The sequence below is a fragment of the Diadema antillarum genome, unplaced genomic scaffold (assembly GCF_040938485.1).
Source record: "Diadema antillarum isolate AM-2024a unplaced genomic scaffold, OU_Dant_1.0 seq00000302_RagTag, whole genome shotgun sequence".
Lineage (NCBI taxonomy): Eukaryota > Metazoa > Echinodermata > Echinoidea > Diadematoida > Diadematidae > Diadema > Diadema antillarum.
In genome coordinates this window covers 184070-209052 of record NW_027271325.1, presented here as the reverse complement: position 1 = coordinate 209052, position 24983 = coordinate 184070, and the positions used below count along the sequence as shown (strand labels likewise).

At 37.9% G+C, this 24983-nt stretch overlaps 1 protein-coding gene across 1 annotated transcript in view; it reads right to left on the bottom strand.

Moving 5' to 3' along the window:
• Window positions 1–24257, bottom strand: part of LOC139730347 (alpha-N-acetylneuraminate alpha-2,8-sialyltransferase ST8SIA3-like) — a 106187-nt gene extending 81930 nt beyond the window's left edge. Inside the window, exon 1 of the mRNA XM_071641214.1 lies at window positions 24172–24257. The gene's annotated coding sequence lies outside the window, so the exon portion shown is untranslated. The remainder of the gene's footprint in view (window positions 1–24171) is intronic.
• Between the last annotated feature and the right edge of the window lie 726 nt (window positions 24258–24983).

The window sequence follows — 24983 nt, the reverse complement described above, 5'->3', positions numbered from 1 at the left end:
CTCCTTTTAACATTTTGATATTGGACATTTTCTTAATTCAGTTATCATTTTCAACTTTACCTCTCACAAAATGACTTTGTCCTAGAGAATGGGATTCTCTGAGTGTCATTTTAGGTGCAGTACACTGTTCAGCATGTACTACAGGCTGTACAGCCTAAAAAGGGAAATCAAAACAATTGTGCTTGTGGCGCTCATCAATGACAACATTACAGGTCTTACTGAAAAGAAAAATCACTTGAGGTGACAGCAGGTAACTTTGTCATTACTTGAGTTGATAGCAAAGGAAAAACCCTACAAGAATACTTTTTATTTTGATATGATGTTTAATATTTCAACTGCACACCCTCAGAATATGTCATGACTTATCAAGGTCATGAACATGATTTCTGAAAATCCTGTAAAATGAAGACTACAGTTTACATTTGCCATGAACCACAATATCAATACTGGTTCTGTGGTTGGAGTGCTAATAACACAAATTACACAAACAAATAGAGAATTCAATTTTCTTTTCTATATTGTGTTTGAAGAGACAGATGTGCTCTGAGTCACCTTCATCAACTCATACTTACTTTGTACCCCACATCTACACAATTATCAACAAGCATTGCAATCTCGTAGTGTACACGTATGATCAAATTACACGGTGTAGGTTATTAGAATTTATCAAAATTGTAAGTTTCAGATCAGTGAGTTACTTAAGTGTTTCAAATCTAGAATTACATTTTCTCTTAAGATTTAAATACACAAATGATAATCTTTCCTGTATCACTACACAAGCATAATGTATGTATGTACAAAGTATAAACACAAATTTTGTCGTCTTTGGTTTCATAGACCTGAAGCCAAGCAATTTGAAAAAAAAAGAAACCAGCATTGGCACATACATTCTCTTCTTCTTGTTGTTTTGTTTTGTGCTGCATCTCAAACAATTACAAAGCTCTATAAAAACTTAGACAACTTGCGAGGTAAGCCTATAACTACTGAAAGTACCCACTCAAACTGTATTTGCAAATTACACTGTACATGACATTTGATTTTACAGTTAAAATTATCAAGACTACAAATTACGCATGGTTCATGTGCATGTATGCTACATCAAGGTCGCAAGCTAGAATTTGCAATTTTTTTTTCATTTGATAAAAAAATATTGACCAGAGTATTACAAATGGGCTAGAAATAGAGTGTCAGTATACTGTATCTGTATGTGTAGACATTATGAGGACAGTGTTAATGCATGACGGAATCCAAACAAAGACATTTAATTGTAAATTGGTAATTACTTTTATTTGTCTTATTTTAGCTTTTCTTAGGTATCTGAACCGGGAAAGTACCCACTTAGAAGTCTGTTTCATTTGTTACATGTTGTAGTATGATTTGTGGAACTGAATATGACACTATGGGGAAATTTAAAGTCATTCCCATGAATACACTTGTGCACCAAAGACAAATGTCCCATACGTAAGTTGAGCCATGTCCCATACGTAAGGTGTACTTTCGTTCATTAAACGAACTTCATGAAAATATGCGCCATTCTTTTGCAGTGAAACTTTGCTGAAAGATACTTCAGTATTGTACCTTTCTTCACTTCTAAACAGAACTTAATCAGTAAGGTACTTTCAGAGAATTTTCAGTTCAAACTTTATTTTGAAAAATCCAGTTTTTCTCTGGTCCCATACGTAAGTTGCCATATTTTTCTTAATAAAATACTTAACCCAAGGTCAAATGACATCAAACTTAAACACAATATTCTTCTCAGGGATACCAGTCCTCCTGATGATAAACAGTAAAATCCAAGTGCTCCTTCATTACTTTTCAGAGGTTTGAAATCTCTGAATGTCCCATACGTAAGGTGCGCGATATCTTGGACTTGCCCACCAACAGGCATTTTGGTTTGTAAATTCACTGAGATAAGCATCTGTGATGCGATGATTATTCATGCGATCCTTATCTATACTTGCCAGCACATCCACCTGACAGCAAAAATGGTATTTCGCAATATATATATATATATATATAAGGAAACAAGCTGTTGCTGCATTCAATACAAAACAATGAAATGGATGCATGCTGAATTATAAACTGATGGGAGTATTCTGATCCCCTGATCTAAAGAGAATTTCCTTTATGGACAATAAAGCAATTCATTCATTCATTCATTCAAATGCAAGTTCATTCTTTTTTTGAACATGAATTCCATAAATTGTTATGTCGGGAAAGCTTATGCATTATGCCGCTTTGAAAACGGGTGAAGTGCCGAACCAACTGAGAAAAAAGAGAGGTCATTGCACCAATGTGTATATGAGCTACAGTGTAATTATGAACTGGCTTATTACCCTACATCGACATAAATAAGCACTGAATTGATCAGTGTTTTAGTAGTAGCCATGATAAAAAAAGTCGTGGGCGTACATACTCGAGCAGTATTCGAACCTAAGACCTCCTGTTCACCGGATGGGCATCATCTCCACTAGACCACCGAGCTTTCGCCCGACAGCAAGTGTTGGTTCTAATCCTTATAGCATGCAGTGAGTACTGCGTAATTATTCAAATTCATGAAATTCTTCCGTTGAGATATTTTCATTGCAACTGATTGACAAATTGCCCTGCATCAACATTTAGAAGCACTGAATTGATCAGTGTTTTAGTAGTAGCCATGATAAAAAATCATGGGCATACATACTCGAGCAGGATTCGAACCTGGACAGGCGTCATCTTCAGTAGACCACCGAATAAGGATCAGAACCAACACTTGCTGCTTTTATAGCATTTTGTAATAAAAATTCTGTATTACTGATGCAGGAAATTCAGAAGAAAAATTTTACGTTCTCATTCACTGCTGAATGTACATGTACACATGCAGTGAAAGCCTGGCTAGACTCTTCAATGTGGTATGTGATCAGTGGCCTTGATGCTAGTATTATACAATCAGTTTATTAGGCTGTCCTCCTTTGTTTCAGTTCAGCAGCATACTGTGTATAACACTGCATTTGACTGTTAAAATTTGCTTATGTTGGGGGATACTTATGATTAAAAGTCGGTAACTCGCGTTACATACCGGTAACTCGCGTTTCATGGTAACTCGGGTTACACTTTTCATCGACATTTTTTAATGTGATAACAGTGCTTATTCAACATTGTTCAAGTCAACATCCTGTGTACAGTACCAGGGTGTGATAAATTTAGAAAATTATGATTCCAAACAAATTACCTCCACTGCTTCCTTCAGAATTAAAAATATTTCTTGTTTCGGTAACTCGCGTGACATGGCTCAAAGGCTGAACTTTCATGTGGTGATTAAATTTTTTTGAAGGTGGCACGAAAATTTCCTCATGGGAGACTGAAGTAGAACCAATTTGCGTATTTCAAATAATTTAATTGAAGTGCTAGCAGAATTTTTCTATTAAAAAGATGTATATTAAGTTAAGCAGGCATTTTAGCCATTTGGATGACTAAAAAATTGTCTTCAACATTTGTAGCTGTTTCTCGGTAAATATTTGACCGATTGATATAACTCTTTGAGCTTCTTTAACTTCAATATATGGGTAATACATAATGAGTAATTCTTTTGCAATATGATAAACTTGAAATTTTAGTGCCATGTCCACATTCCCATGGAATTTCCTTTATACCGTTAATGAGAAAACAAACCCATGTGACTGATACATCATCCACGTTGACAGACAACATACAATGTATTTTCTAACGACATTTCGTCTGTATCATGGGGTGTTATAGTATCCGATATATCTGATCATTTCGAGATATATGCCAAGGTTCCTCTTGTGAGAAACAGATTTACTTTTCGTGATTTTTCTGACCGTAGCCTCGATGGACTCTGTGAGAGTTAGTTGACTGCTAACTGGGAAGAAGGTTTTGCTATTGATAATGATGTAGAGACTGCTTTTAATATTTTTTTCTGAAACATCTTTTTTTAAAATATATTATGCATTATGAAGAAATTATTCCTTTAGGGCAATCCACTGGTTCTACTTATAAAAGAGCACCAAAACTGCCTTGGATCACCAAATCTCTCCATAAGTCTATCAATCATAATAAAGGAATAATTCATTTTGCTAGAGGAATCTAAATGAATATACAAAAAGTAAATATTTTCGTTATCGCAATATTCTTACAACTTCTTCGAGACTTGCCAAGAAGAATTATTCAGAAGCAGTTTGATCTTTACAAAAATGATACCAAGAGTACGTGGAAAGTGATTAATGACGATCGGAACAAATGAAGAGAATATCTCAACATGGTATCTTGATCCAAAATCCTGTACATGTAACTAACGCGTTTAATGATTTTTTTTTTTTGTTGGTCTAGGCCCAGTCTTGCTAGTAGCATCCCAGTAAAAGATAAAGACTTTCATTATTTTTTAACTAATCCATATCCTCAATCTGTGCTTTTTACTCCCTTCCAAGAATACGAGGTGAAGCCGTGAAGGACGTAGTTCACAAGTTAAAAAAAGAGTCCTGGACATGATGGCATTACGAATTTCTTACTAAAAATAAATAAGATATCCGCAATTTTGTCTCCTTTAAAGGACAAGTTCACCTTCATACACATGTGGATTGAGTGAATGCAGCAATATTAGTAGAACATATCAGTGAAAGTTTGAGGAAAATCGGACAATCCGTTGAAAAGTTATGAATCTTTGAAGTTTCTGCTCAGTCACTGCTGGATGAGAAGACTACTACAGCTGATGATGTCACATGCGTACAACAGTTTAAGGAAAATATAAAGAGAATTTCACAAAATGTTACTTTTTGAAAAAAGTGCCCATTTCCTCGACTTGTCACTGACGTATGTTAAGGGTAATATTATTCTCCCTGCCTTCTGAAAGAGGGAAGTCAAGCATTCTCTTATTATGCGAGAAAAGTGAAAATATGGTGAATTTTCTTTATATTTTCTTTATATCGTTGTACTCATGTGACATCATCAGCTGTAGTAGTCTTCTCATCCAGCAGTGACTGAGCAGAAACTTCAAAAATTCATAACTTTTCAACAGATTGTCCGATTTTCCTCAAACTCTCACTGATGTGTTCTACTAATATTGCTGCATTCACTCAATCCACATGTCTAGGAGGGTGAACTTGTCCTTTAACATACAATAGGCTACATTGAATGTGTCCATTGTTACTGGCACAGTGCCTAGTCAAATGAAAATTGCTAAAGTTGTTCCAGCTTACTACAAAAAAAGGGGGGTAATAAGGAAGATGTAAGTAATTATCGTCGAATTTCTCTTTTGACCACAATTTCCAAGATTCTCGAACATTTGATATATTCTCGTGTAATATTCTCGTGTAGCACATTTTTAAATTAATGCAATACTTTTTGTGATTCTCAATTTGAATTTCGAAAAAAAAAAACACTCTACTCACGCTCTGCTTGCTTTTGTCGATAAAGTAGCTTAGCTATTGACGATTTATCACATACAGTTAGTATATTCCTGACCTGTCCAAGGCCTTTGACACTATCGATGGTGATATTTTGTTAAACTCTGTGGATACGTGGAAAGGCTTTGGACTGGATCAGGAGCTATCTAACCAGCAGGAAACACTAAGTCAGTATTAACGGTTTTAGTTCCAGTTTGAAAACACTATTTTACGAGGTCCCTCAAGGATCTTTCTTCAGCGCGCTTTTGTTAAATCTTCATGTAAATGATTTCAAAAATTCATTGAATGTTTTGTCCTTTCTTCTTTTTGCCGATGATTTGGATATCTCCTTTTCATATCGAAACCCAACAACCCTTTTAGATGTAGTGAACAGAGAAATGAAGTTAGTTCAAATCTGGATTCAGGCAAACAAGTTGTTTCTCAATGTAAACAATTAACCATTTATATGTTGTTCAGTAATTCTGTAACTTATTTGCAGGCGATATAAAATGAATAATGACTGTTTAAATCAAGCTGAATCGTCTAAATTTTTAGGTCTTTACATTTACCATGAATTACCATGGAAATATCACATAGATTACTTAGCTAAGATGCTTTCGAGAAATATTGGAATTTTAATCAAGGTCGAACATTTTTCCCAAATATATTTTTAAAAATGTATATTCCACGCTTTTTTTACCCCATCTGAATTACGGTATACTTACCTGTAGCCTTTTGCAAAGGCAGCTCGCAATGGACCCGCATACGGCGGGCGGTGGACTCGCGCGCACGCAGCGATCGGATGGGAGCTCGCTACTCTCGCATTTCGCCGGTCGCGTCCTGTGTGTGCGAGTCCTTTGCTCTCTGTGTGCTGTGCTGAAATTATAGCGAGTTGCCTTTGCAAAAGCCGAACTTGCCAGTGGAATTGTGCAAAATCACGCGAGAAAATGTTCAAAATACCACACAAAAAACCCAAAAAAACAAAAACTAGAAATGTCGCTATGGCGACTAGTATACCTCCGCCATAATGCATGATTATCCTAATAGGTCTTTAGTACATGTGGACAATGTGTGATTACATTTTCAAAAAAATTGGCAAAATATTAAAATGACATGTTTATAAATCACAAATGTGTTGACTGTTCACCTTCCTTGACCTAGGTTTAATTGAATGAATGGGAGAGCATGTATTTGGGGATTTTAGGACTTTTCAGTTTATGCATTGAGTAATTTTCAAGGTACGGAGAAAAAGTGCAATTTATGTATTGAATAGTAAATTTTTACCATTTTCATCTGGCCTTTGACCCTTGATCTTTGATCCTAAAATTCATAAGAGAACCACTGTCAGGCAAAACATGCATAAATATGTACTAAGTTTCAAGATAACTTGAGCCACTTCCGAGATATGGAGGAAGAAGTAAAGTTCAGCACTTTCACTTGATCTTTGACCTTTTGACCTTTGACTTTTTTGGCAACCCCCCCCCCCCCCCAAACTTCCCAAAGAGTCTCTATTGGGTTATACATACATACACCAAGTTAAAAAATCCTGCAGGCATCGCATAAATATGAGGGAAATAGTAAAATTTTGAAGCATTGCCTTTGACCTTTGACCCCTGACCTCTGACCCCATGAATCTAAAATTCCCTAGATAATCACTGCCAGTCAGTATATGCCTATAATACTACGTTCCATGAAGATACATTTCCAAGATATGGAAGGAAAAGTGAAATTTTAACAATTTTACTAGACCTTTTGACCTTGGACCTTTGATCTCATGACTCCAAACTTTCACCAGAGAATCTTAATTGGGTAATACATGAATACACCAGGTTTCAAGAAAATATCTTCAGGTATTGCATAGATATGGGGGAAATAGTGAAATTTTGAGGATTTGACCTTGACCGTTGACTTTTGACCTTGAGCATGTGCACCCAATAGTTGATAGGCACAACTTAACCTCCTAATACACATACATGCCAAGTTCCATTAGGATACCTCAAAAAGGTTTTTTAGTTACGCTGTCCACAAAATTCATTACGGACGGACGGAAGGACGGACAACCCAAAAAACATAATGCCTTCGCCACTACTTCGTGGCGGAGGCATAAAAAAAAAAACCAAACTATTTGTTCAGTCAACCTAGCTGGTTTTTATTGTCACGCGAATTATTTCTTCTTTGAAAACAGACTCCTTAAGGTTGCTGATTTGTTTTTATACAACTTCAAGGCAAATTATCAGTTATCAGCGAACCACTTGCCTGACACATTTACGCATGTTTCAGACTCATGATTCATGCTTACCCCACAAGACAAAGAGATTCATTTCACCTTTCACGTACTCGCACACTCTTTGCTTTAAAAAAAAAAAGCCGAAAAAAAATAATTGTTTCACCGGACCCAAATTTTAGAATGATTCCCCCGCAGATTTAATCAATTAATGTTCTTCTCTGTTTATTTTCAAACAAAAGCTCAAATTAATGCTACTGAATGAATATAGCTTGCCTGACTAGAATCACTTAACATGTTATTTTTTACCTTGTCCTCTTTCAATGCATGGCGGATCAATTTGCAGTGCACGCTTGCTTTATCTCTGGTTCCAGCGTTTATGTTCCCATATAATCACTTCACTAGTACTCATACTTTGAACTCGTTACGAACTTGACTCTAGATTATATGCTCGTATACTTTTGTAATTACATATGCTATTTTTGCACTCGGTTCTTATTCTTTTTCTTTCTTTCTTTTAACCCTTTTCTTTTTCCTTTCTTTTACTTCTTCTACCCTTTGTACCTTGCTATTCTAGCTTTCATACAGTTTCGTCATTAGTAGTTTGTGTCCTATCTCCATTGCAAAACAAATTTACATTGGTATTTCTTCCTGGGACCCGCGGATACAAGCTTTGCTTTTGATGTTCCTTCATATTTTACATGTTACAGGGAATTGTCTTTTATGTACTAGGTGTTACAAAAAAAAAAACATTTCCCACATTGGATTTTCCAACATTTGATCCTTAATAGTTCGAAAACTACATATCAGATAACACTGACGTTGGTATAAGCAATAGCCGAATGGTGTACAATTTTGTTGGAGGTAATTTCAAAATGAAGCATAAATCAGTTTCATTAAATTCAAAATTCATTTTGAAGTTAGGGTTCAGATTTTGCTCTACTTTCAACTTCCTGTAAAAAAAACTTAACTTTGCACAGGGATCAATATTGATGTGTATGGAAGTGTGTGGTTTTCATCCAGACAATGGTCCTGAACAATGGCCAGGGTTTGAATGCCTGTTACATATGCATGAGAAATTCCACTACCACAGCTAGTCTTTATTCATCCTGAAATGTAGTGTATGCAAGCTAGTCTTTATTCATCCTGAAATGTAGTGTATGCAAGCACATGAAAACATGTGCTTACTTTTTTTCATGTGCATGCATTTCACCCTTTGCCACGACTTCAGACTATAATGAGTGAGCTTATAATAACATTGTAATTGCATTGTATATGAAATTCCCTCGTGGAAAAAGTGTAAATCTGAGCTGTATTTTGTGAAAGTGTTTGAACTTTTACCCTCATGGAAAGCCGGTTTTATCACTTTTCTTCTTATTTCCGCCAATGAAACGAATATGGTATCATCTTCAAGTACAGTTCTTTATAAATTAATATGTCAGATTAGCGTACAGACACGTACAGTCGAGTAATTTTGATATCTATTTCAGCAATATTTGAGCAATTTCTATTCGCGCACCCCCGTACCTTTACCATTGTCTACCGCCCATCGTGTGTAAGTAGGGAAAGTGGCTGGTGATTATGCAATGAGACACGAGTCAATCGTCTTCCCATCTAAGCGGCAGATCCAGTTTGACACATACTTCAAATATTTTTGAGTGGCGGCTTCGAGCATGAGATCAAAGCGAATAAGACTGCATGTTGTGACTCCATTTCTCAAACCTCCTTGGTTGTACATTGTAAAGGCAATGAAGAAACTTACTTTGTTAACAATTAATGTTTATGTATAATATGGTACCAACAATGTATGTATCTGCATTTAAAGCAATGATTTAATGCAGGAATCAATCAAATCAAATCAAATCAAATCAAATATAGCAGTGCCCTGGGAAATCCATCATGAAATATCAATAATTTCATGTGCCTTGGAGCAGGAGACCAGAAGCCTAGTCAGCAGACCGCTGAAAAGGTGGTATTCGTGGTATTCATGTCTATTGTTCAGGGTCATTGAAGCACATACTCATATACACATCATTAGTTCCTGTGTAAAGTTCAATTTTGTACAGCTCTAGGGTTAAAACTTGACCAAAATCTTGAACTTAACTTAAAAATTAATCATGGATTTCATGAAAGTGATTCACGCTTTCTTATTCAAATCACTTCCAACTAAATTGTACACTATTCAGCTATTACTCATATCAATGACAGTGTTATTTGACACATGTATACACGTATAGTTTTCGAACTATTAAGGATCAAAAATCCAATGTGGGAAATGTTTTTTTGTAACACCTAGTACATAAAAGACAATTCTCTATAACATGTGAAATATGAAGGAACCGCAAAAGCAAAGCTTGTAACCGCGAGTTCCAGAAAAAAACAACAACAATGTAAATTTGTTCTGCAATGGACATAGGACACAAAGTACTAATGACGAAACTAAAATAGCAAGGGACAAAGGGCTCAAAGAATCAAAAGTGGTAAATCTTTTTTGTAACACCTAGTACATATGTATGCTGACACACTTTACTATAGTCATGACCCGCTTTATATCATATTTTGTATCTTGCTTGCTTGTATCTTTTTTTTAATTCTTTTTTTTTTTCTGCTTAGTAAGTATTATGTATTGATGTCAAGTGAAATATGAAAATAAACGTGCTGGAACTTCACTGTGTCTCGAGTGTAAGACCAATACAGTTTCAGCAATTCAATTCAATTATAAAAAAAAAGAACAATAATAAATGAATAAATAAATTACATATATTCGGAAGTGAAAGAGACTTGGAAACCCAGGAGAGCAGTGGTACCTTTTTATACTTAGATTTTGGTCTCATTCAAGGAATTTGTTTTTGTAAGTAGGTCAGGATATCTGTGAAGTTATCACAGGGTTAATTTATGTCCTGGGAGTTATAACAGACCAGTCTACTACATTCAGGGGTCATTTTTTTAAAGTTTGCAATATTGGTGGGCGTGAACTTTCTTATGCTTTCCTATGTGTTTTGGGGGTGCGCTGAACAATGGTAAAGAGGGTAATGGTCTGATATATAAAACAATACCTGCTTGGGGAAGGGGGTTGATATTACCAATTTATAAATGAATAAATAAATATATAAATGAATTAATGCTCAGACGCAGTGTTGCTTCTTCATAATAGCCATATTGAGAAGTCGGAAGGAGCGGTAGGTGTAGCTATGGATTTCAACAGGTTTAATGGAAGCCGAGCAATTTTACCTCGGGGCTGCGTTAACAGACAAGGTAAATCAAGGGACTCCTTACAGCATCACTGCTTAAAGCATTACTTGTAAGATGTACAGCATATAACATATATAGCCTATTTATCACAAAGAACACATTGACATATCATTCAGAGCAGGATGATAGCCTAGTTATGCAATATCTTGCTACTGCTAGTTCTCCAATCGGCCAAAAAAAAAATGAAAAAAGCGTTAATTCCACCCTATGGATATGGAAAAGAAAGGTGTTTCACTGCATTCATATTTAATGATGTAGTATAGTTGAAAAGTTTTCTTTTCCTTAAAAGAACAACAACACCACATTGAATAGTGCATTATAAAAGTGGTTCCACAGCTGCTGTTAAATGGCTTCATTTAAATCACTCTCGTGACCTTGACCTTGGTTAGTGCATTTCTAATTTACATTTTTGAACAGTTTGAACAATTCCCTTCAAAATAATATACAATTTCTGCGATAGGCCCTAATTTCATTTTAAGAAATTGACCCTCTGGTTGACAAATCTATGGAATTGCCCTAACAATGACCTGGAAAAATGTAGGGAGCCTTTATGTCGGTAACTCGCGTTACGGTAACTCGCGTTACATTATGTCCACTAACACAGGGTGACACAAATTGATGACATACAATTGTTCTGATGGCACTGAATCTTGTGCTGAATAATCTGAGAGATGCTTATTTGTGTAGATAGTAAAACGAATAAATGTTAAACAAAATAATATTTTACTTATAAACCCAATAGAAGAGTGTGTTTAAGACTAATAAGAGCTTCACTCCTCATAGAGACCTTGAATATGATTGAATGTATACTAGATGATATAGGTGTATTATTACATTGTAAGTTTCAGAGTGTAAAGATGAAAAATGTTGAAAGTCTTTTTAAAAAAAAACATAAAACTATCAAACCCTTATATACAAGTTTACAAAACAGCTTACAATCTTTCAAAAATTCAAATCCTATCTTTGTGAGGACTGAAAACTAGTACATTTCTTTGCAACTGATTGACAAAAAGACCAGTTCGTAATTCCACTTTGTGCATGAACAAAAAAAGATCATTTGTACGAACAGGCATTTTGGTTTGTAAATTCACTGACATAAGCATCTGTGATGCGATGATTATTCATGCGATCCTTATCTAAATGATGCTTGCCAGCACATCCACCTGACAGCAAGAATGGTATTTTGCAATATAAACGGAAATAAGCTGTTACTGCATTCAATACAAAACAATGAAATGGATGCCTGCTAAATCATAGACTGATGGGAGTATTCTGATCCCCTGATCTAAATGCAAGTTCATTCTTTTTTTGAACAGAAGTTCCATAAATTGTTATGTCATGCAAGCTTATGCATTATGCTGCTTTGAAAACAAGTGAAGTGTCGAACCAACTGAGAAAAAAGAAAGGTCATTTGTACCAATGTGTACATGAGCTACAGTGTATACGAACTGGCTTATTACCCTACATCGACGTAAATAAGCACTGAATTGATCAGTGTTTTAGTAGTAGCCATGATAAAAAAGTCATGGGCGTGCATACTCAAGCAGTATTCAAACTTACGACCTCCTGATCACCGGACAGGTGTCATCTCCACTAGACCACCGTGCTTTCGCCCGACAGCAAGTGCTGGTTCTAATCCTTATAACATGCAGTGGGTACTGCATAATTATTCAAATTCATGAAATTCTTCTGTTGAGATGTTTTCATTGCAACTGATTGACAAACTGCCCTACCTGTACATCAACGTCAATAAGCTCACTGAATTGATTAGTGTTTTATTAGTAGCCATGACAAAAAATCATGGGCATACATACTTGAGCAGGATTCGAACCCACAACCTCCTGATCTCCGGACAGGTGTCATCTTCAGTAGACCACCAAACAAGGATTAGAACCAACACTTGCTGTGCTTTATAGCATTCTGTAATAAAAATTCTGTAATACTGATGCAGGAAATTCAAAAGATAAATCTAATGGTCTCATTCACTGCTGGATACATGTACAGTATGCAGTGAAAGCCAGGCTAGACTCTTCAATGTGGCATGTGATCAGTGGCCTTGATGCTAATCACAGTTTATCAGGCTGCCCTCCTTTGTTTCAGTCCAGCATAGTGTGTATAGCACTGCACTTGATTGTTTTCACCACAATCTAGCTCAATTAAGTGCTAAAATTTGCTTATGTTGGGGGAAACTTGTGTTTATAGTTGGTAACTCGCGTTACATGCCGGTAACTCGCGTTACATGGCAACTCGCGTTACACTTTTCATTGACATTTTTTGATGTGATAACAGTGTTTATTCAAGTCAACATCCTGTGTACAGTATCAGGGTGTGATGAATTTAGAAAATTATGATTCCCAACAAATTACCTCCACTGCTTCCTTCAGAATGAAAAATATTTCTTGTTTCGGTAACTCGCGTTACATGGCTCAAGGGCTGAACTTTCATGTGGTGATTAGAATTTTTTGAAGGTGGCATAAAAATTTCCTCATGGGAGACTGAAGTAGAACCAATTTGCTTCTTTAAAATAAATTAATTGAAGTGCTAGCAGAATTTTTCTATTAAAAAAAGATATATCAAGTTAAGCATGCATTTTAGCAATTTGGATGACTGAAAAATTGTCTTCAACATTTGTAGCTGTTTCTCGGGAAATATTTGACCGATTGATATAATTCTTTGAGTTTCTTTAACTTCAATATATGGGCAATACATAATGAGTAATTCTTTTGCAATATGATAAAGTTGAAATTTTAGTGCCATGTCCACATTCCCATGGAATTGCCCATATATATATATATATATATATACACATTTATATATAATTAAATCATTGAAAGGGATTTAGATGTTTGGGATATTCTTGTAGGGTTATATCGAAATGGGAATGGAAATCACAAGACAAGATAGTACTTCGCAATTTTACCGATATTGAATATAGACATGGGTCCTAATGTCTACTTTCGTCAGATCAAAGGTGTACTCCCCCATGATATGGACTTCCTTTTGATTCTCGAGTTATTTCATAAAGTCATTCATCAAAATTATCGGTAAATATATCAGTTCTGTTACTTGGTGGCTTTTTTCAATCATAATAAAAGTATTATTGATGATTTCCACAAACAAACTTTTGCAATGTTCGGTATCAATACGAATTCTTATTTTCACACGCAGCTACATATAAATATAAAAGTTACCTCGCTATTTCTCTTTCATTCGATTAGAAGAAAACATTTTATAATATAGGTTTTCCCGGTCAATTTCATACTTTTGTCGCTCAAATTCATTAATGTGCATTCAAATTCACGCAGCGCACGCACGCGAAATTATTGGAGCATTCAGATTCAGAATCCGAGCGATCAATTTCATTTATGAGCGTTCTATTTCGTTTTCGTGAAATCAAATTCACGATTGGGCATTCAATTTCAAAATGCGAGCACCGACTTTCCTACTCGTGCATTCAAATTCATGCGATAGTCACGTGATAGTCCCAATGAGCTTGTTTGGAGCATTCCAATTCATTTTTAGGCGATCAAGTTCCTACTTCGTGCAATCAATTTAACGAGGAAAATAAAGGAGACTTTTAAGAAAGGAAAAAGGGCCAACAGAACCAATGAATGCTTGCATATAGTGTAATTAGGATTGTTTACATGTTTTACATTGTTCTCTGTTCATCGTATTCTTTGTTTTTCATCTCAATCAATTTCAAATTGCAATGTCCAATCAGCAGTGCATCCAAACAACACAACGACTAGTAATCATATTTCTTGATGATACTGCATGCTGACAATACCCCATACACCAACCACATGATGACAATTCATCAATTTAAGACAAACTGACCACAAATGATCTCACATAGTCCCGCAAAATTAAATCAATAAGACAGCAATACACAACAAACAACACGTATAAAATGCTCATGTATCAGTTTCAGTATAGTCGAAAATGTGTTTTTTTTTTCTCGAAAGTGTCAACCAACCCTCCGTATTATGCTCGTCTGTAGGCCTATACAGTGCCTATTTTTTGTTTGTTTGTTTCATTTTCTATCAAAGAAGATGGCTGGATAACCCATATTCAGCTGCAAAAGCTGGTCTTCCATATGGGGGTCCAGTTAGATGTTTTGCTCTTTGTGATGAATAAATGAAGTGGGATCTTTTACGTGCATGAGTTGTGACTCTTTTACACGTGGGACCTCCATTTTATGTCCAATCTCAGGGACATGTGCCTGTATATTCCTATTTGCTAAGCGCGAGTTCAAAGTTGTCAATTAACAGGTGGACCTCTACTGCAAAATATATAATCATCATAAATCCCAATAAATTCAAAGGCAAGTGAGAAACACATGCATACACGGCCCCAAACTAACTAAATTCAGGACTTCTTTTAAATTGAATGCAGTTATTTGGAACATGGTTGCCTATTCACGAATTTGAATGACCGACGAGATTCCGTCGCCAGCTTGACATGAATTTGAATGCTCATTGATGAAATGCGTGCTCCTCTCTTGAATTTAAATGCTCCGATAGTGAATTTGAATGTTCCAATAGTGAATTTGAATGCTCCGATAGTGAATTTGAATGCTCCGAGAGTGAATTTGAATGCTCGGATAGTGAATTCGAATGACCGGATTTTGAATTTGATTGCTGATTCAGTGCTGCGAGCGTGAAATGCGTGAAATCGAATGCTCGGAATAGGAACTTGAATGACAAAAGTATGAAATTGACCGGGAAAACCTATACTATCAAATTGAACAACTTTGGGGGCGTCGGATAACGGGTGCTGTTCGTTATTCCGAAGGTTCGCTATTCTAAAGATTCGTTATTCCGAAGGTTCGTTAATCCGAAACACACAAATTTCCTATACTTAGTGGTTCGTTAATCTGAAAATGAAAAAGGGTTCGTTAATCCGAACATTAATTTATGGCTTTATTCCGAAGGTTCGTTATTCCGAAGATTTGTTGATCCGAATTTGAAATTCGGAATAACGAACCTTCGGAATAACGAATCTTCGGACTGAAGAGCCTTCGGAATAACGAACCTTCATAATAACGAGCTGTAACCCTGATAACAGCCAAACTGATCGCGGAAAGGGAATATTTTGTAAGGAATGCACAAAAGTATTTCACAATAATCAATATGTGAATTTTAACTTCTAGCATTTCAGAAAAATTGACTGAAATCTAGAATGGGATTATACAAGTACTGAAATCACACAAAGAACAAAATTTACCAGATGAATATTCTTATATCTCATAAAGGGGTGTAACATTATGAATGAATGAAATGGGCTCATGTATCTCTGTGTTTTCAGTTTAATATATTGAGTGTTTGAATATTCTGCAAATGGCCGCCACCGAGTATAGCATGTCACCTAGTCATCTCTCCCGAATCTCACCTGGATATCAATCTTTGGATACTGACATCTATATCTCATGCTATACCAACTCATCAGAATGAATACACAGACAAAAGAGAGGTGCTGCCAAAGAAGGCAAAGCAAGATAGTAAATGCGATTTTGAGGTGGAAAACCGCGGCAGCACTCTTTCTTTTCCAAAGAAATCTACGCTTTCACCGAGCAGTCAGGCTTCCCCAATTCAGCCCGCCAGCCTGCTCTGGGAAAGCAACCGTCCCCAGACCACATCTGCTGCAGCATCAGCAGCACCAGTGTCATCCGATACCCAAGACATGCCCAACATGCAAAAAAAATCCAATGACAAAAGGGATGACGTAATAATACCTGGGGGAATTGCCCGCTACTTCCACGAAGTAACGCAGAGCTTGGAACGAATGAAACAGAAAACAGTGACATCCCTGGTAGAAAACATTCAGCAGGTGGAAACACATCTGTGATCGGCGATCGAGTTCGAGAGCAGGAGAGTGACGTCCGTAGAGGAGACGAATCTGCGTTATTCTGCATCTGGAGAAAACATGGGCGTGCTCTGCGATTGGAAGTGGAAAAGACAACTCGGCAATCAAAAAGAAAAAACATTATGTGACAGGTTCTCAAGGCGGAAAAACATTCACGTCGTGCCTGTACCAGAGTCCACCACCGGCGATGAGGATTGCGCAGCTCCTGTGGAAAAAATCGCAAAGGAAAAGTTCGGACTTGACATGAAGGTAAAGAGAGCACACAGTGATGGGAAAGCAACAGAGGATCGACCCGGGCACATCCTCTTCATGTTGTACCATGATAAAGTTAACCTCATGAAGAATCAGCGCCTGAAGCTCTACCTCTCGAAGGAGGCATATTACATGACAAATGACTCCACAGCTGACGATCTGACTGAGATAAGGAAGTGGTCAGCAGATGTTCAAGAGCTCTACAAGAACTGCGATTTTGCTGGCAAGTGGAGGAATGTTGAACCCATAAATGTAGAAACGCCCACTAATGTAGAAAAACATCAACCACAAATGTAGAAAATTCCACACAAAATGTAGGCGGATAATTCGAAAACGTCGCCCACAAATGTACAAACGGTAAATTGGTTATTGGCTTTTGTTGATGGACATACCCAGCATAATATCAGTGGCGGATCCAGAGGGGGCGCAAGAGGCGCACGCCCCCCCCCCCCTTTATTTATCGGTAAAAACAAAAGAAATAGAAATTTAAAAAAAGAAATGAAACCCGGAAGTGGCACCAAAAATAATAGTTACGCCCCCTCCCCTTCACAGAATTCCTGGATCCGCCCCTGAATATGCTGAGCACGAGTGTGTGTGTGTGTGTGTGTGTGTGTACGTGTGTGTGTGTGTGTGTGTGTGTGTGTGTTTATGAAATATGATGGTACAATGTATTTCATGCAATTGATATAGATACTAGCATGCGTGCTTTGCAGTAACATATTTTTTTTCTCTTTTTTCCCCCGCAAGTTGCTGTTTTTGCTTCGGTTCCGTCGGTATACTCAAAATTAAATATACTCCACTAACGTTGTGATTAGTATGGTCATGTGCAGGACAGGAGAGGTGTTTCACATTTGAAGACTGCACCCTTACTGGAGATAGACGTGATTGTTTCCTCATCAAGTGCTTACTTATTAAAGTTATTACTTATTAAAGATATTACCTTAAAATTGCGCAATCGAGGTAGATTTATAGACAATGTATGTGTTTTATAAAATATGTATTGCTTTCATAAATATGAAAGATGGCCATTAGAAATTTGATTTTCCTAAAAAAAAAAGGCATTAGGAGAAATTTTTGCGGGCCTAGAACCTCGAAACTTATCGGAGATCTCAGAGAATTTCAATAAAAACTACTTCACAGGGTGGTTTATACTAAGGAGCAGTTATCAAAGTTTTGTTTTGCAGTTGTTAGGATTCGTGTTCAGCAAACCCAAAATGGGGAAATAGCAACAAAAAAATAATTAAGTAAATAAACCGAAAAAAAGCTCTTCGGAAAATTTAGAGAAAAATTACAACTCGCCGCATGTACACACACACGTATTACAGCCGAAATAAACCACATAGACCACAATGTACTATGCAACTTCGTTACTATATAACATTAGTGGGCGTTTCGACATTAGTAGGGGCTGTTTGTTTCTATATTATTTTGTGGTTGAATTTTCTACATTTGTGGGCGTTTTCTACATTTGTGGGCGATGTATTTCTACACTAGTGGGCATTTCTACATTTGTTGGTTCAACAAGGAACTGCACAGGAATATTGAGCGTGAGTGTGTACGTGTGTGTCTGCATGTGCAGGTGAGGTGCCAATAATAGATATGCGTACATTCGTGTCCGGTGTATAATAATAACTGAAATGTAATTTTGTAATCTCGCTAAACGTGTATATTCAAGAATTGGGCCCCTCCCACACAACGGTATTTATCGAGTCTTATTACCCGATTCTTTCATTTTTTATTCACTTTTATGTTGTTGGTTGTTGTTGTTGTTTTTTTTTTTTTTTTTGTGGGGGTGGTCCCTAGTGGGAAACGTACAGTATTTTGGCAGGAAAGTGACTGAAACATTAAGTATACAAAGGTATAGTGACTCTTTAAAGAGACTGAGTAAAATCAAATGGTTGCTGGGGCTAGTGGAAAAAGAGAAATTTGACAATAATGGGGAAAGGTTATTTGTTGAAAACATGCTATGTCTAAACTCTTCTTCATCTTTATGGTTGTTCTATATAGTAGATCATTTCACAAACCCGTGTTTCGACTTCTGAAACTAAACTTTTACTTTACGACAAAGAAACAAGGCAATAGTTCGACTTCAAATAATTGATCGCATGCAACAAAACAAAACAAAAAATAACTCGAGCGGACTATTTCGGGGAAGATTTGTCCCCCCCCCCCCCCCCTTTTTTTTTTTTGTAATCGTCAAATTCTATGAAATCCTGATGTACTAACGACATTTCTGATATCTACGTGTAATAAATGAAGGTATCAAAGTATCATTCCATGTCTGCTAGAAGTCTGGTGACGAAAAATCAAATAATGCTTCAAAACCCATTTCCCGTCGGCTATCAGACACGAAATAATGACCGAAATGACAATATCAACTGCCAGTGCACAATAGCCAACTCTGCTCCATTCGGTAGCACCATCTTAGTAGCACTATGGCTGCATGATGCTTCATTACGCAATTATACAACAAAGGAATGCACGCCATATACAGCCATGGTAGAGCCCAGCTGAAACTGAGTTGGCCAAACTCTGTGTATGAATGGCTCTGCAGTGGAATATTGAAAACCGCCGGCCACCTCTCTTCGATAGACGAACGTTTAGCATAATATTATTAAATTCAAATTAATGATTACTGCGTCGTATTATTTGTAAATTGTATTTCAACTGATTGGCAGATTGCCCCTCATCGACAGTATAAACACCGATTATTCAGTGTTTTACTAGTACTTGAGTAGAAGCCGTGAAAAAAACAACAACAACAACACACAACCCATTCCACGCAGTAATACTCGTAATGGACTAGAATCTCTTGAATGCTGTACAGGCTGCATATCCATTAGACTACCGAGCTTTCGCCCGATAGCCAGTGATGGTTCTAATCCCTCACAGCTGCAGCAACGGGTATTGCGTAATTTGTTAATATAAAAGATATGAAATTGACAACTTCTAAACCAGAAAAGTGCCTTTATTGTTAATTTTGGTCTTTAAATAATTAATTAATTATTTGTTACAGGGGCACTGGGGGGGGGGGGGGGCAAAAACTTGTTTCGCCCCCTCCCTCCTCTTCCGACGCCCTTGATTGTGAACCACCATCGGCTTATTCCAGATTCTTCCCAATTTTTTTGTCGATGTATACATCCCCACCACGCGCGGTTTCATTCAGCAACGTTTCATGCGTGCCAACAAAATAATGTCCACTTCAGTAGTAACCAATTCTGTAACACAGAATTTGTCATGTTTTCAGGTTTGCTGCTCCCCATCATTGGTGTTTGTTCAAGGGCAGTTGAGTCTGAAAAGGCACCTCAGCCAAATAAGACCGAAATGAGGGAATGGTTCTTTTGTCAGTAACAATGCACGATTACGCAATCGTCTTTGTCCAAACATCTGAGTGTACTCATTATGCACATAATCAGGCAGCGGCAGTGATGATAGGATCAAAGAAAGACCTTCGTTATTAGTCCACGTGTGTAGTAGGTCCATGGTCCACGGGTGTAGTAGGTCCATGGTGAGACAAATCGGTCAATTTCCCCAAGGTGGGTAATTCATGTTATTTGTTTGTTTAGTCTCTCTCTCGGTCAGAGCGACAAGACAGAAAGAGGGGGGGGGGGGGAGAAAACACAAAGAAGCAAACAAAAAAACAAAAATCCAAGGAGCTTATTAGTTAAAACAACCACCGAGGGTAAATTGCTGAATTCGTCTCAGACCCCGTTTACAGTGCGGGGCCGGGCCGAGCCGCGGCCGAGCCCAGCCTCAATTGCGGGGCAATTTTGTCCGTTTACACTGCCGGGCTCGGCCGCGCTTTTAATTCAAACCTTTCAGTATTTTGTCCTAGTGGCGCTCTGCTTGTAAACAAACGCAATTTGGCATAGTCTGGTTTTCAGACCCTATGCCAACTGGATTCCATGGCGACGAAGTCGCCGTTCGGGCAAAGGCCTTTGCCAAAGGAAAAATCCTTTGCAGGACAAAACCATCTTTAACTATGCTAGTTTTCGACGTTGAGGGGGTTAATATCCTGAATAACGAAATAGTACGGGCAGAGGGTTTGGAAACCAGACTAAAATTGGCCGCGCATTTGGCCCAGTTTGCGTTTACACTGACAAAAGGCCGGGCTCGGTCGCGACTCGGCCGCGGCCGAGACCACCTCCAGAGCGTGGCCAAATGCGCGGCCAATTTTGGCCCCGCATTTGGCCTTTTGAGCGTCTAGCTGAAATGAAGGCGGGCTCGGCCAAGGCCGAGCCGCGGCCGAGCCTCGCATTGTAAACGGGGTCTCAGAGTTCAGGGGCAGGAGCGTTACAAAAGCCAGCATACCAATACGATGGTATATGCATATCCAACTCACACGGAGTCTTCATTTCCTTTTATGACTGTTATGTGCGTTTGTACAATGCTGACTCCGAGATAAGAAAATCACACACAGTTACCTTGCCTTGGTGTTAGACAGATACTCAAAGGTCTATTCTAATAATGAACTTCAGAGGAAGTGACAATTGGAGCGACATGTCGAAAGCAGGTTTTTTGTTATTTTTGTTTTTTACCGTAATGTGGAGATCAATCATAATGATGCTTTGGGAATAGGTATCAGAAGGACCGGCAGAGTGATCACAAATAGGCTGTGTTAAAGTGGTTTACGGTGAAATTCTGCTACGCAACATTCGACAGGTTAGCATAATGATAATAAAACTGGACAAACATAAAAGACTGCAGGTTGGGGGAAAGTGCTCATTCCCATCACTTGACCTTGTGACAGGAGAATGCTTGGACCAGGACCACAAGTGGTGGCCATGATCACGGGAACAAGTGATGAAGGGAACGTCTCTATGAAATTCATTTTTTTTTTTTTAAGGCCTACAATCTATTGTTGGTGGAACGAGATACTGATTTGTGCTTTAGGCATTCAATATAGCTTTCATACCGCAATCATACCTCAGTCATAGAGGTCACTGGTGCATAAAATCGAAGGCTTTATTTCTGATTTACATTCTGGGGTTATTTCAGATGAACTGCCGTGCAATATCATGTCAAGGCTATAGGAGATAACTCTGTCACCAAATATAAATCGGTATTATTGTTTGATGCAGCATTATGTGAGGGGTATAGTGTTTTGCCCTGCAATGTTATGAATGGTTGTCAAAAAGTTAGCAGGTATGTCGATTTAGGCCTGCTCAGTGATGGTGGTCATGCTGTCCGATGTTCTTTTTTTTAAAATCCAAGTTAATCATTTAAGAATCAGGCTGCTTCAGTCAACGCTCTCTCCTGTCCATTCAAATGCTGTATATGATACATTATACTTAGCCACACCCTGACAATTCATCACATTTGCTGGCTATTCTGGAAGCGAATCTTGAAGCGGCATTCGATATCTCTGCATGCACTCTGTAATATTACAGAGTGCACATCGTAGAAAAGTTGAAACATATTGTGAGAACATAAACATGTAACCCACAATATCAATGAGAGTCATTCTGAGGTCAAAACTGTGTGTGGCCCCTAAACCCATGGATTGACTATAACATACACCGATAGTAGCCTCGTCGTACCGGTGCTAGCATTCTTCATGTTCTAACAGATCTATGACAGGCAATAAAACTGCACAGTCAAACCTGCGAAGTGTCACTCCCAAGCATTAAGTAGCAACCCAAGATACAGCCATGTAGCTTGTAGTTATCCTCCAAAAAGAATACAAGAAAGTTTACCCTACTCAATTCAGCGTAAGCAGGCTTCGATCTCGTCTAGTGTTTATTATAGATCTATAACCGGCTGAATTTTTCTTTCTTCGTTTGAGGTTTGAGAGAATGATCGCTTGGTGGGTGAGTGTGAAATGGGTTGATGATGGGGAGTGAGACTTGGCAGGTTTGACTGTGCAATTTTATTGTTTGTCATAGATCTGTTAGAGCATGTAGATAGAATGCTCACCGGTACGATAAGGCTACTGTCGGTGTATGTCTCCACTCGGCGTAAGTCTCACTCCCTAGCAACCATTTCACACTCACCCACCCAGCGATCATTCTCTCAAACCTCCCAGAAAGGAAGAAATAAATATTCGGTCGGTTATAAATATATAATAAACACTAGACGAGTAGCCCGCTTACGCTGAATTGAGAAGGGTAAACTTTCTCGTATTCTTTTTAGAGGATAGCTACAGGCTACATGGCTGTATCTTACAGGCTCTATTTTCCTTGAACTAAATAAGTAATCCAAAGAGGCTTCTAAAAATATCTGATATTTACAGTTACATTTACATTTATATTTACAAGAGATTTGATGTATAGCAAAATATCTGATATAACAACCTAATTTCTCCAGTCGATCCCAATGGATTCATATCCTTTGTTTTGTATTGTTAATTGACTACTGATATAGGCCTATATCTGCTATGAAGAACAAATTGCCTTGGTCCCAAGGATCTCGTTATACCGAGATTCCACATGTACTAAGTTACGAAGTCATGCCAGTCATACCTCCTAGACTCATTTATCCTTGACGAAAATAGGGGGAGGGGACGTTCAAAATTACGTCTTGCAGGAGCATCTTCCAGAACGAATAGATGAGAATTACGCAAAATTATTGTACCAGAAGAGTACACCAAATTGCACAATTTATAATTCCAAACGGTGAAAATGCTAAATACGGGAGGGAACATCTGCTCCAGTCCCCCCCCCCCCCCCCCCCCAAGCCCCCTTCGGTTTCTTAATGATTCACTAAGCAACTCTTGCAGTTTCTGACTCCCAGCCAGTGGATATACTTGGCATCTCTGGTACAGCCATATCCCCGCTTTTTTTCTGCCAGGAATATATATTTAAAAAAAAATCAAGATTCAACCTCTGCTCGAAGGTGTAATATATTAGTTATACCATTCCTGTACTATCTCATCAAGGAGATGGGAGCCATCTCCATAATCGGATACCACATACAGTCCTTCATACGGGCTGATGCACAGACTTGTATAGTATGAAATATTCGCTCAGCGTGAAGAAGCATTGCCACAAGAAGGCAGATGGACGCTAGAAGCAGCGAGAAATTACACACCGCATTTCATCCGCAGTATTTTCGTACGGTGATGCGGCAGCAAGATACTGTTTATATACAACGTTTGCACATGACTTTTCAATCCCGAGTTACAGCTATTCATGCTACCCTTGATTTTAAATGAGACTGAGACATATAAAAGCACGATCAGTTAACATCAATACTCACAGATCATAAGATGTATCATCACGTTCATCTGATCTTCGAAGACATTCGCCCAGCTCCTATGCTTTGGGTGGAGTGATGGAGTGAATGCCTACACTGCACCGATATAACACATTCTCCGCTGTAAGAATATCCTGTGCCTCTGAACCGCGGACTGAAGAGTGTGCAGTATCATGATGGTAAAGTTGATGCGTGCTCACAACACAGGCTGTGTGTGTACCCTCCTCAATATGCCCATGCAACTCACATGGCAACGGGGGAGTCTTGTGTTCGATTCGTGAAGCTACAGTTACGACCTTGGTCGATCTGCATTTCCCTAGCAACATTTGCGTGAAGGCATCTCTCTCTCTCTCTCTCTCTCTCTCTCTCTCTCTTTCCTCTTGGCGATTCTGATACAGTGTATATTCAAAGTTATGCAGAGTGACCGACTATAAACGTTTGCGTTCTGTTTTTTTCTGCGATTTATATTGACCGCACTATCATTATTGTTAATGGGCTTGATTGTAGCCAGCTTGAAAGTGTATGGGTATGGGTCTTTGTTTCCGTCCTGCTGCCATGCATTCTTCATGGAAGGATTTCTCTCTTACTATACACTCAGTATCAAATTTGTACAACAGAAATAATGAGATCAAGTGATTACTATCATTGTCAGGAGTATGGCCATGACGTTTGTTTGTGTGTTTTTTTAAAGCATGGCTAAGTGAACCGCAAAGCAAACACTGACACTACTTAAAAGAACTACACATCTGATTCGAATGAGCGATCATAGTGATTTTTTTTCTCTCTCAATAGAAATAAACTATAGATGCTCGTAA